Source organism: Orcinus orca, chromosome X (genome assembly GCF_937001465.1).
Source record: "Orcinus orca chromosome X, mOrcOrc1.1, whole genome shotgun sequence".
NCBI classification, from domain to species: Eukaryota; Metazoa; Chordata; class Mammalia; order Artiodactyla; family Delphinidae; genus Orcinus; species Orcinus orca.
Window position 1 is genome coordinate 43,734,274 of NC_064580.1, and position 12,688 is coordinate 43,746,961.

General features: G+C 40.7%; 1 non-coding gene across 1 annotated transcript; it reads left to right on the plus strand.

Moving 5' to 3' along the window:
• Positions 1-6,523: 6,523 nt before the first annotated feature.
• TRNAE-CUC (transfer RNA glutamic acid (anticodon CUC)) lies at positions 6,524-6,595 on the plus strand. Its single transcript has one exon. It is a non-coding gene; the product is annotated as a tRNA-Glu (tRNA).
• The last annotated feature ends 6,093 nt before the right edge of the window (positions 6,596-12,688 follow it).

Genomic DNA, 12,688 nt, shown 5'->3' on the forward strand with positions numbered 1-12,688 from the left:
CACAATGTGGCCAAAAAAAAAAAGACTTCTATAGAGAAAATGTTAAACTTCACTAATAGTTATAAAAGATGATCTGAATAAATGAAGACACATGAAGACACATTTCATGCTCTTGGATGAGACTATTTCATATTATAAATATTTCAATTATATCCAAATTAATATATAATTTCAATATAATCTTAATTTAAATCCCAGCTGAATATTTTAAAGAAAATCAATAAAACATTTCAAAATGTATATAAAGAGTCCACACAAAGCTTATACATGAATGTTCAAAGCAGCATTTTTCACAATAGCCCCCAAATAGAAACAACTCAAATGTCTACCAACTGATGAATGGACAGACAAAATGAGGTACATCCATACAATGGAATATTACTTGTCCATAAAAAGAAATGAAGTACTGATACGTGCTACAATATGGAAGAAACTTGAAAATATGCCAAGTGAAAAAAGCCAGACACAAAAAGCCACATATTGCATGATTCCGTTTATGTGAAATGCCCAGAATAGGCAAATCCATGGAGATAGAAAGTTAATTCGTGGTTGCCAGGGGTTGAGGGGAGAAGAGAACGGAATGGCAGTGGGTGCAGGGGGCAGTTACTGCAAATAAGTACAGCGTGTCTTTTTGAGGTGATGAAAATGTTTTGGTGTTAAATAGTGGTGATGGCTGAATATACTAAAAACCATGGAATTGTACACTTTTATTTTTTTTAGGGCAATATATGACTTATCTTCATTTCAAGTAAAGATATCTTTATCTAACAATTAACAATGTCCTTTTATTCAAAAGTACCTTTAAAATACCATTTAGTCCCAACGACAATTTCTTGAGATGGAATTGTTCTCTTTACAGATGAAGACATTAATGCTCTGAGAGAATATGTTGAATTGTACACTTTCAAATGATGAACTTTATGGTATGTGAATTATATGTCAATAAATAAGTATCTATATAAAAGAATAAAGGTCTGTGAAGAGCTAAATTAATTCTGAAAAAGAGAAGTAAAGAAGGTAGACTTTACTTACCAGGTATTAGGATGTGTTCTAAGGCCAGAAAGGTAGATGGTGCTTGGAAAACTGGAAGAAAATAAGCTGGAGCCCTACCTCACACCATATACAAACAGTAACTCCAGACGGGTTAAAGACCTTCATGTAAAAGGAAACACTATAAATTAATAGAAAAAATAGCCTATGTGACCTTGATATGGGGAGGGACTTCCTGAACAAAACTTCAAAAGCACAAACCACAAGGAAGAATGTTAATGACAGTATACACATCAAAATTTACAATTTCTGGGGAATTTCCTGGTGGTCCAGTGGTTAGGACTCCCTGCTTCCACTGCAGGGGGCATGAGTTCAATCCCTGGTCGGTGAACTAAGATCCCACAAGCCACACAGCACGGCCAAAAAAAATTTACAATTTCTGTTTAATGAAAGATCCTATACACAAAGTTAACAGACATAACAGCAAATATCTACTTGCTATGGCTGAAATTACCAGAGTTTAAACATCTGGAATATAAAGGTGCTTTGGGAAATCATCAAGAAAAAGACAGGAACCCCAAAGAAAAATGGACAAAGGATAGGAACAGACAGATCACAAAAGAGGAAACCCATGGGGTTATCAGGCATATGAAGACATGCTCAATTTTACTAATGATTAGAGAAGTGCAAATTTTAGAAAAAACAGTGAAATATTACTTTACACCCATCATATTTGCAAAAATTAGAAAACCGAGTCACACGAAGTGCTGGCAGTCATGTGGGGATACAAGAACCTTCACGTACTGTTGGTGAGAGTCTGGGCTTGAGCAGCCATTCTGGACAGTTGTCTGGAGCACTCAACCAAATTTAGCCTCTACACCAGAGTTGTCAAGTACCCAAGAGGGTCTACCACCCATAGTGAAGGGGGGCTGGGAAAATTCCCCCTGAGAAAGGGTATCTATGCTGAGAACTAAAGGTCCAAGAGGAGTTACCCAGGAAGTTGGGTATAAGGGAAAAGCATTTCAGGCAGAGGGAACTGCACAAGAAAAGGATCTAAGGTGAGAAGCAGCATGGCACATTCATGGCACATAAAGTAAGGCCAGTGAGCCTGAAGCACAGCAGGGACATGTTCTGATTTGCTGTATTTTGAAGCCTTCTGGGAGAGTGTAGCAAATTGGTCTAATGAGCACACACATCTGTTGATACCTCCCTTCCTTCCCCAAATTCTCCCAAAGCAACCCCAAAAATACCCTGAAAAGAAAATCTTCAGTGGTGCTTTTCTTTCTTTCCTTCTTTCTCTGTTTCATTCATTCTTTCTTTAATTTTTAGTTTATATTGAACTAGTTGATTTACAATGCTGTTTTAGTTTCTGGTGTACAGCAAAGTGATTCAGTCATATATATATATATATGTATGTGTGTGTGTGTGTATATATATATATATATATATATATATATATATATTCTTTTTCCAATTCTTTTCCCATTTAGGTTATTACAGAACATTGAGCAGAGTCCCCTGTGCTATACAGTAGGTTCTTGTCGATTACCTATTTAAAATATAGTAGTGTGTATATGTCAATCCCAAACTCCCAATTTATCCCTCCCCCCCCACAACCTTTCCCCTTTGGTAACCATAAGTTTGTTTTCTAAGTCTGTGAGTCTATTTCTGTTTTGTAAATAAGTTCATTTGTATCATTTTTTTTAGATTCCACATATAAGCGATATCATATGTTATTTGTCTTTCTCCGTCTGACTTACTTCACTTGTATAATAATCTCCAGGTCCATCCATATTGCCAGTGGTGCTTTTCAAGGGAGCCATCAGGGGACCGAATATCCTCTAGGAGACTACAGATGGAGTCAAGCCATATGGAAAAGAGAGCTAAGGGAACCACAATCTAAATACAAGGGGCAAGGATGGACTTTTGCAGAAGTCCACCCTGAGTGGAAGCAGACTGTGTGGCTTCAGGCTGGAGCACTTAATTGCCAGTATGAGCTCCTCCAGAGCTCTGTCATTCTAATTCCTTTATTTAAAAAATATGTATATTTATTTATTTAGGCTGTGCCGGGTCTTAGTTGCAGCATGCATGCAGGACGTAGTTCCCTGACCAGGGATCAAAGCCAGGGCCCCTGCATTGGAAGCATGGAGTCTTACCCACTGGACCACCAGGGAAGTCCCTCTAATTCCTTTAAATAGCCTGTATTCACTGTAAGTCCCAAATTCACATCTCTAGCCTGGGCCTCTCCAGATTCAAAATCCAACTGCCTCCTCAACATTTCCACTTTGGTGTTTCATAGGCATCTCAATGCTAACTTCCCCAAAATCAAACTATTGAGTCACTGCCTCCAAGGCCTGCCCTTCCACGACAAAGACAAAAACAAAACAAACAAAAACTCTATTCCTCTCTCAGTCTCCCCTATCTCTGTAAATGGTCCCTCATTCACCCAGCTTCTCAGGTCAAAAACCATAAAGCATCCTTCTTTTTTACACTTTTATTGGAGTATAGTTGATTTACAGTGTTGTGTTAGTTTCAAGTGTACAGCAAAGTGAATCAGTATATATATATATATTTTATATATAGTAATGTGTATATGTTAATCCCAATATCCTAATTTATCACCTCCCCCCATGTTTCCCCTTTGGTAACCGTAAGTTTGATTTTGAGATCTGTGAGTCAGTTTCTGTTTTGTAAAACGTTCATTTGTATCATTTTTAAATTAGATTCCACATAAAAGTGGTATCAGGGGCTTCCCTGGTGGTGCAGTGGTTAAGAATCCACCTGCCAATGCAGGGAACATGGGTTCGAGCCCTGGTCTGGGAAGATCCCACATGCCACGGAGCAACTAAGCCCGTGCGCCACAACTACTGAAGCCCACGTGCCTAGAGCCCATGCTCCGCAACAAGAGAAGCCACCGCAATGAGAAGCCCGCGCACCGCAATGAAGAGTAGCCCCCGCTCGCCGCAACTAGAGAAAGCCCGTGCGCAGCAATGAAGACCCAACGCAGCCAAAAATAAATAAATAAATAAATATTTTTTAAAAAGTGATATCATATGATATTTGTCTTTGACTTACTTCACTTAGTATGATAATCTCTAGGTCCATCCATGTCGCTGCAAATGGCATTATTTCATTCTTTTAAAAACCATAAAGCATCCTTGATGCCTCTTTTTCTCACCCCCACATCTAGTCTCTGAGGAAGTCCTTTTGGCTCCACCTTCAAAATAGATCCATAATCCAATCCCTTCTCATTCCCTCCACTGCCAGCACTGTCATCAGTCATTTGGACCCTTGCAGTAGCTCCCTCACTAGTCTCCCTGCTTCTTTCCTTGCCTCCTTACGGTTTCTTTTCCTCATAGCAGCCAGAGGTATCCTACTCTAACTCAAGTAATTTCTCTTATGTACTCAGAATTCCCTCCTGGCTCCCATCAGAATAAAAGCTAAAGTCCACGGTCCCACATAAAGCCTATGGTCCACAAGGCCCTGTGAGATCTAGTCCTTGTTACCTCTCTGACCTCCCATCCTACCACTGTCCCCCTCACTCTCTCTGCACCTGCACTGGTCTCCTTTCTGCTCTTCATACATGCTGAGTGTGCTCACAACTTCAGGCTCTTCACTATTTGCTATTCTCTTTGCATGTGCCTTGTTCCCTCATTTCATCCTGGTCTGTTTAGATATCGCCCCTTCAGAGAGGCCTTCCTTGATATTTCTACCTCAAGTTTTCTGTCTCTAGAGTCTGCTTTATTTTACATTGTAGCACTTAACACTTCCCTTCATCATATTACCTCTATAATGCTTTATATATACCGTCTCCCCAACTACAGTGTAAGTTTCATGGGGATAGAGTCTTCAATCTCTTCACCATTGCATCCCCACACCTGGAATATAGTAAGAATTCAATAAGTATGTTTAAAGCATTGAGTTAATTTAAGAATAACCAATAATACAAAACGTAAGGACTAAGAACAAATGGAACAGGAAAAGAATGAGAGGAAACAAAAGTAATCAAAGGAGTATGGAATCTTCTTAAATATTGATGATACTACACTCGCAAAATAAGAATGGGCCATGTGAGGGGGCAAGGAGCATTGGAAAATCTTTGTATCTTTCTCTCAATTTTCCTGTGAACCTAAAGCTGCTCTAAAAAAATATAGTCTTGGACTTCCCTGGTGGCATAATGGTTAAGAATCCTCCTGCCAGGACACGGGTTCGAGCCCTGGTCTGGGAAGATCCCACATGACGCGGAGCAACTAGGCCCGTGAGCCACAACTACTGACCCTGCGCGTCTGGAGCCTGTGCTCCACAACAAGAGAGGCCGTGACAGTGAGAGGCCCGCGCACTGCGATGAAGAGTGGCCACCACTCGCCGCAACTAGAGAAAGCCCTTGCACAGAAACGAAGACCCAACACAGCCAAAAATAAATAAATAAATAAATAAATTTATTTTTTAAAAAAGAATCCTCCTGACAACGCAGGGGACACGGGTTCCAGCCCTGGTCCAGGAAGATCCCACATGCTGCGGAGCAACTAAGCCCGTGCACCACAACTACGGAGCCTGCGTGCCACTACTGAAGCCCGCGCGCCTAGAGCCCGTGCTCCGCGACAAGAGAAGCCACTGCAATGAGAAGCCCACGCACCGCAACGAAGAGTGGCCCCCACTCGCCGCAACTACAGCAAAGCCCGCGTGCAGCAACGAAGACCCAACGCAGCAGAAAAAAAAAAAAAAAAAAAAAGTATAGTCTTGGGACTTCCCTGGTGGTCCAGTGGCTAAGACTTTGCGCTCCCAATGTAGGGGGCCTAGGTTCAATCTCTGGTCAGGGAACTAGATCCCACATGCCGCAACTAAGAGTTTGCATGCTGCAAGGAAGATCCCGCACACAGCAACCAAGATCCGTGCCACAACTAAGACCCGGCACAGCCAAATAAATAAATAAATATTAAAAATTTTAAAAGTATAGTCTTTTTTTTTTCTTTGCTGCACCACAGGGCTTGCGGGATTTTAATTTCCCGACCAGGGTTTGAACCTGGGCCCTGGCAGTGAAAGAGCCGAGTCCCAATCACTGGACCACCAGGGAATTCCCAAAAGTATAGTCTTTAAAAAGAAAAAAAGAGGCTGCTATGAAAAGAGCAATCGGCAGACACAGGGCTGAATAAATAGAATGGCCATAACTGAAAACAGAATTAGTAATTCGAAAAATAATTTTGAAAAAGTCTTTCAAGTATGAGGATCCAAAAAGACCAAGAGATAGACAATGGAAAAGGGAAGTTAAGGGCTATGAAATATTGATGCTGAAAATTCAACATGCATCCTCCTTTCCTCAGTGCATTTGCAAATGCTATACTTATTTAGAATCAGCTGCTCCCTTGAGCACCTTGTATAAATATCAGCCTTGTCCTCCAGACATTACTCTCTAACATTACACCCTGTTCATTCCCTTTATTGCATTTAGTGCAACCTGTATTTATATATTTGTGGGTTGTCTACCTCCTTCCCCCATTAGAATGAAAGTTCTATAAATAAGAGCAGGGGGAATTCCCTGGTAGTCCAGTGGTTAGGACTCAGCTCTCTCACTGCTGTGGCCCGGGTTCAACCCCTGGTTAGGGAAATAAGATCCCAAAAGCCATGCAGCTCAGCCATAAATAATAAATAAATAAATAAATAAATAGCAGGTATGCCATCTGTAATGGTCATGGCTGCATCCCCCTGTCACTATGTCCAACATAAAGTATGCATGTTGTATTTGATTAATTAATTGATTGATTGATCCTGGAGAAATTTAGAACTCCAAAGGTAAAGAAGAAGCTTCAAAAGATGTAAAATAGGTCACATAAAATATTACAGGAGTATCGGAGTTTTCTCAGTCAGCATAGTACTCTAACACAATGGTGCAATATCTTAAAAGCTATGAGAGGCAATTTTTAAGCTAAAACTCTTTACTCAGTCAACCTAGTATTCAAGTATGAGGACAAAATAAAGATCTTTTAGGGTATCTACAATTTTGATTATTATGTACAAACCATCTCTGAAAGAATTGCAAAAGCGTGAACTGAAAGAAAAAAAAACAAACAATGACAAGAAACTTCCCAATTTGGTGAAAAACAGGAATCTATACATCTAAGAGCTCAACAAACACCAAGTAGGATAAACTAAAGGAGATCCATATCTATACGCATAGTAGTCAAACTGTTGAAAGCTAAAGACAGAGAAAATCTTGAAAGCAACATGAGAAAAATGACTCATCATGTACAAGTGTATCACAAGAAGATTAACATCTGACTTCTCAACAGAAACCATAGAGACCAGGAGGCAGGGAGGTGACATATTCAAAGTGCTTAAAGAGGGAATTCCCTGGTGATCCAGTGGTTAGGACTCTGTGCTTTCACTGGCAAGGCCCCGGGTCCAATCCCTGGAATGACTGTCAACCACGAATTCTATATCCAGAAAAGATACCCTTTAAAAATAAAGGAGTAGATTTATGTTATATGTATTTTACCACAAGTTAAAAATTTTTTAAATAAATTTATTTATTTATTTATTTTGGCTGCGGTGGGTTTTCATTGCTGGGCGCGGGCTTTCTCTAGTTGTGGCGAGCGGGGGCTACTCTTCGTTGCGGTGCACAGGCTTCTTATTGCGGTGGCTTCTTTTGTTGCAGAGCGCGGGCTCTAGGCACACGGGCTTCAGCAGTTGTGGCACGCAGGCTCAGTAGTTGTGGCTTTTGGGCTCTAGAGCACAGGCTCAGTAGTTGTGATGCATGGGCTTAGTTGCTCCGCGGCATGTTGCATCTTCCCGGACCAGGGCTCGAACCCATGTTCCCTGCATTGGCAGGCAGATTCTTAACCACTGCGCCACCAGGGAAGTCCCAATTTTTAAAAAAATTTTTAAATGAGGGAGAAAGTGACAACATTTTGTTTAGTAAACAAAAACATCACTAAACAGACCCACAAGAAATACTAAAGAGAGTCCTTCAAGCTGAATTGAAAGGACACCAGGGGACTTCCCTGGTGGTCCAGTGGTTAGGACTCTGCCCTTCCACTGCAGGGGACACGGTTCAATCCCTGGTTGGGGAACTAAGATCCTGCAGGCACTGGCGCGGCAAAAAAAAAAAGAAAGGACACCAGGTAGTCACTCGAATCTGCATGAAGAAAAAACAAAGAACACTGCTAAAGGTAACTACAGAGGTAAATATAAAAGACAGTATAAATATGTATTTTTTAACTCTTTTCTTCTGTTATCTGATTTAGATGACAAATACATAAAGCAATAATTATAAAACTGTTGATGGACTTATAATGTATAAAGATGTAATTTACCTAATGATAATAGGGCAAAGGAGGAGAAAAGGAACAGAGCTATATTGGAGCAAAGTCTCTGTATGTTATTGAAATTAATGAATAATAATTTAAATTAATTATTAATTACTCAATAATTTGAAAACTTCCCACAGAGATGCCCAGATCAAGATGACTTCACTGGCGAATTCTACCAAGCATTTAAAGAAGAATTAATAGCAAATTTTCACAAACTCTTCCCCAAAATTGAAGAGGAGAGAACATTTTTCAAGTCATTCTATGAGGCCAAAAGCAAAACCAGACAAAGGCAACCCTACAAAAGTACAGACCAATATCTCTTATGAATGTAAACTCAAAACTCCTCTTCAAAATTCTAGCAAACTAGGGGTGGTGGTGTGATGAATTGCGAGATTGGGATTGACATGTATACACTGATGTGTATAAAATGGATGACTAATAAGAACCTGCTGTATAAAAAAATAAATAAAATTAAATTCAAGAAAAACATTCTAGCAAACTAAAGCCAACAACATATAAAAAGGATTATACACCATGACCAAGTGGGATTTATCCTGGGAATGTAAGGTTGCTTAATATCTGAAATCAATTAATGTAGTAGGCCATAACAATAGAATAAAGTACAAGAACCACACGATCAACTCAACAGAAGCAGGAAAAGCATCTGACAAAATTCAACACCCCTTCATATGTTTTTATCGTGAATCAACATATCATCAACAACCTAGGAGTAGAAGAAAACTTCCTCGACATGATAAAGGACAAAAATCCCACAGCTAATATCACACTTCTTTTTTTTTGTCACAAGAAACTGATCTTTACTCAACAAAGTTCTACACAAGTGGAATCTCATGCCACCTCGGTGCCAATCCCCAGCACAACACAGTGACAAGTGGACAGACCCTGGAGGAAGTGGGGGGAGGGACGTGGGAATGAGAAGGACTGCAGATCCAGGCCAGTCTGGGTCCGCAGCCCTGGGCAGGGGAAAAGGTTGAGAAGCTGAAACTTCATTGTGCAAAAATCAACCAAAAATATTTTTAAAATTAAATAGTTTCTTAAAAAAAGAAAGAAGAAAAGGAAAGATAACTAGAACGCCTTTCCTGAAGGTGGTTGGAGCCACCCATCCTGGATGGAAAAGGGGTTACCAATCCCATCAGACAGCCAATCCATCCACATACCCCAAGACCCAGCAGAGAATGCTCCAAGGAACCTAACGTCATACTTAATGGTGAAAGACTGAAAGCTTTTCCCCCAAGGATCAGGATTAAGACAAAGATGTTCGCTTTACCACTTCTATTTAACATTGTGCTGAAGGTGGTAGCCAGGGCAATTAGGCAAGAAAGGGAGATAAAAGGGATTCATATTGGAAAGGCAGAAGTGAAATCACTTCTGTTCGCAAATGACATGATCTTGTACATGGATAATCTTAAAGAATCCACAAGAGGGCTTCCCTGCTGGCGCAGTGGTTGAGAGTCCGCCTACTGATGCAGGGGACATGGGTTCGTGCCCTGGTCCGGGAAGATCCCACATGCCGCGGAGCGGCTGGGCCCATGAGCCATGGCCACTGAGCCTGCGCGTCTGGAGCCTGTGCTCCGCAATGGGAGAGGCCACAGCAGTGAGAGGCCTGCGAACCGCAAAAAAAAAAAAAAAAAAAGGGTTGAGGTAAACTTAACGTTATGTGTACCTCAGTCTGGTCTTTGTGTCCCTGAGAATTGCTTTGTTTAGTTTCATCTGCCCAGAATCAGGAGGGTTTTTATTCCTGGCCCAATAGCAGTGATGACTGGCCTTTGGCCAAAATCTGGAGACACCAAGTCACACAAGCACCACCCTTCTGAAACACTGCAGTTCTCAGGAGGACTTCTCAGTATAAAACCGTGCCCCTTGCAGGCCAAGCACTTGCTTCCTTCATGTTTTCTCACATTATCTCTCTAAGTGGCAATCTCTCTAAGTGGCAATTTTCACCAGGGAAATTTTGGAATTGAAATAACCACTTTGAGAAACTTTTGCCATGAACAAGATTGTCCATTTGAGAGATTCCTTACAACAAAAAGGGCAGAAAAACCACACGAAGAGCTTGTTTTATTTTTTTTAAATATTTATTTATTTATTTATTTGGCTGCACCAGGTCTTAGTTGCGGTACTCAGGATCTTTGTTGAGGCCTGCAGGATCTTTAGTTGCGGCATGTGGGATCTAGTTCCCTGACCAGGGATGGAACCCCGGCCCCCTGCATTGAGAGCCCTGAGTCTTAACCGCTGGTCCACCAGAGGAGTCCCGAGCTTGCTTGTTTTATCTGTCTCAAGGAGAGAGATCATTTTGTTTAACATAGGAGACACCCTCCTCTTCATTTCTGTATTTGGGGATTAAGAAGTGCTGATTTTTTAATAGTATGCCTTGATAAAACTGTCAAGGGCCTGAATTATTGTTTAAATCAGCTGTAATAACTCTCTTTTGAGTATGTTTATGTCAAATCGCGTTTTCCTGCAGCCAAAATTCTTCCCTTCTCCTTTCATAGGGAAATGTAACTAGCCTTTTACAGTGATAATTTCATATTCAAGTGAAGCCACTACAAAACCCTTATCAAAATGGACAACAAATGAAGGAATTTCTATATAGCTTTCCATTACTTGTGTAAACAAAGAATGCTGCCTACCATTCCAGTTCTACGAGGATTAAGTCATTAGCCGTTGCAATCACTCACCTATACAAGTATACCCTGAAAGGAATTCAGGGGGAAACATTCTATGTTTTGGATATATGGGCTCCTAGGTAGTTAAGATGCATATCTAAAGAAGAATTTCAATGACCCCAGATTCTTGCATCTTCCCATATATAGATAAGCACTAAAATCCTTAACTGAGATATGGGGTGTGTGTGTGTGTGTGTGTGTGTGTGTGAGAGAGAGAGAGAGAGAGAGAGAGAGAGAGAGAGATATGGGGTGTGTGTGTGTGTGTGTGTGTGTGTGTGTGTGTGTGTGTGATTAGCAGTAATCTTTTGCCAAGATGCATGCTTGAGTACATGTATTTCCCAGCCAAAAAAATTATACATTTACTAGTCCCTCCCCTACCTCTTTGAAGCAGTTCCCAGTTCTCGGAAACACTGAATAAAACTCAACTGACAGCTCTTATGTTGTGTGTTTTTTCTCCAATTGACACTTGAGATCACTATAAGAAGAGTGGAGGTTAACAAAAATGCTTCATGATAATAGCCACAATAGCAGAGAAAAATTGGCCTTGACACTGAACCAACATTGATGGGGTAACTTTAAGGGTCTTGCTGAGATGGTTCCCTTGCATGTCACACCCCATAACAATCATGACAAAGACTGAAAAGGTAGGGTGTGGATAGAAACCAATAGCTCGAGGCCCTTTTGAACACCTCCAAAGGGCTATGAGCAAGTTCTGGCTGTGGTTTATTTTCCAGGTGAACTGAGTTTTTCCTACTGGTCAGAGAGTTATCACTGTAAAGGTAGGGAAACTGCTTGCCTTTGTATTCCCGACTCAACTTACCTCCCCAGTAGCAGGGACAGGCATTGCACTTATTTAAAGAACTCTGTTATTTAAAAGCTCTGTAAAGTTTTAACTTCCTCAGAAACTCTACAGCCATTATCACCTATAATCTTCAGAAAAAGTGGAGAGACCTAATGGAATTTGGAAAGTAAAATCAACAAACTTCTAACCCTAACCCTCAAACTTCCAGGGACTAAAGTATTGCCATTAGCCTTGATGGCAATAAGCTCTAACCCCTTTGGGGACCACCTATAGTTAGCTACTTCTGAGTTAATAACAGACTACCCTAAGTGTTTTGTAATTGCACCTCAAATCCTAGATTCTACCCTCTTACAGGCCAATATGACTTCATACTACTAGAGACTCGTGTGATGCCTCCAGATGTCCCCATAACAGGTTCAAGCTGCATTTCCAAAAAAGTCTGTATGATCAAAGGGAAAGCTGCCCTTGAGCCTCAGCGGAAAAGACCTTATTAATAGGCTTCAAACTGAGGATTCTTAGGAATTCTCCAGAAGCTGATGACTGCAGATTTGGATGGCTTCTGCTCAAGGTGACAGAACAAGAGTAATTTTCTGATTCTTCAGCACCTTTTTTTCTTTTTACTTCACTATTATTCTTGACTATTACTGTACCTTGACACCTTCTACTAACCAAGTAAAATATCTCTCACCCTGTTACTTTTGACCCGCTATGGATTCCCTCTGTCACTTAGGGGAAAAACGAAACTATCTCGTGTATTTTCTCAGACTACAGCTACTATGAATTTGATTGCTGGATCTCGATCTCTCTCTCTCACTCTCTCTCTCATGCAGACTCACACGCCTACCTCAAACTGACAAAAATGCAATAGCTCTTCTTTTAAATACCTCAGAAGGTAGCTTTCT